Source organism: Echinops telfairi, unplaced genomic scaffold, assembly GCF_000313985.2.
Source record: "Echinops telfairi isolate 266 unplaced genomic scaffold, ASM31398v2 ScPeMD7_7475;HRSCAF=8513, whole genome shotgun sequence".
NCBI classification, from domain to species: Eukaryota; Metazoa; Chordata; class Mammalia; order Afrosoricida; family Tenrecidae; genus Echinops; species Echinops telfairi.
In genome coordinates, this window is record NW_022111379.1 from 16,585,638 (window position 1) to 16,586,750 (window position 1,113).

General features: G+C 40.2%; 1 protein-coding gene and 1 non-coding gene across 3 annotated transcripts in view; both read right to left on the minus strand.

Annotated features, from left to right (window-relative positions):
• SRBD1 (S1 RNA binding domain 1) overlaps positions 1 to 1,113 on the minus strand; it is a 251,041-nt gene that overhangs the window by 61,200 nt on the left and 188,728 nt on the right. The window lies entirely within an intron of this gene.
• On the minus strand, positions 368 to 531 carry LOC115867914. The gene has a single exon (XR_004045315.1). It is a non-coding gene; the product is annotated as a U1 spliceosomal RNA (small nuclear RNA).

Below are 1,113 nucleotides of genomic sequence, written 5' to 3' on the forward strand. Positions count from 1 at the left end.
AAATATTTCATAATATATAATTACATATTGTTTTGTGATTAATCACTATGCTTTAAAGATGTTTAATTATGGTCATTTTGTAACAATGAAAATACATCCTGTACATCAGATATTTACAATTCATAATGGTAGCAAAATTACACTTATGAAGTAGCAACAAAAATAATTTTATGGTTGGGGGTCACCACAACATGAGGAACTGTATTAAAGGGCCGTGGTGTGAGGAAGGTTGAGAACCACTGGTTTAGAGGGTAAACACACAGAGACTTTCTGAAGGGTGCAAGAGGCCCCAGGACGGACTTACGGCAATCCTACAGGACATGTGGTGACCCAAACAGAATTATTCTGTGTTTTGCTTTGTTTTTTACAGGGAAGAGCGCGAACACAGTCCCCTGCTACCACAAATTATGCAGTCAAGTTTCCCACATTTGGGGAAAGCGCAGGGGTCAGCCCATCCGGAGTGCAATGGATGAGCCTCGCCCTGGGAAAACCACCTTCCTGATCGTGGTATCTCCCCTGCCAGGTTTTTAGAAAGAAGTTATCAAACTCTAAGTTACTGAATTAAATAAACATTGTGATTCACATTCTAGAAGGTACTGGTTGGGGCCTTTATGTTTTTACCTAAAACTTGAGAGATTTTAAAAAAGAAATAAAAGCAGTCGATCATATTAATCAGCTTACTCAAGATCAAAATCCACATTCCGTTACTATACTACCAACAAACTTCTCATCAAGCTGCACGCTGTCCTTTTTTATTCTGGAATACAATTACTTCCTACTTGTTTCAAAAAATTCTTCCAGATAATAACTGAACAGGTAAGAAAGCATCTAAGTGTGTTTGTGCTTGGTTAGAATCATTATTTTACTATCGAAAAAAGGCCTGTTGTGTGCAGGAACTTGAAAATACCATGAAACGAACTTCTAGAAAAGTCCCCTTCACATGATTTGGTTGTTGGGTGCTCTTGAGTCAGTTCTGACGCATCGTGACTCTGTACAGCAGAACAAGCCACCACCTGTCCTGAGTTTCCTCACAGTGAGGCTCGTGTTTGAGCCCTGCCACAGCATCGTGACTCTACAACAGAACAAGCCACCACCTGTCCTGAGTTTCCTCAC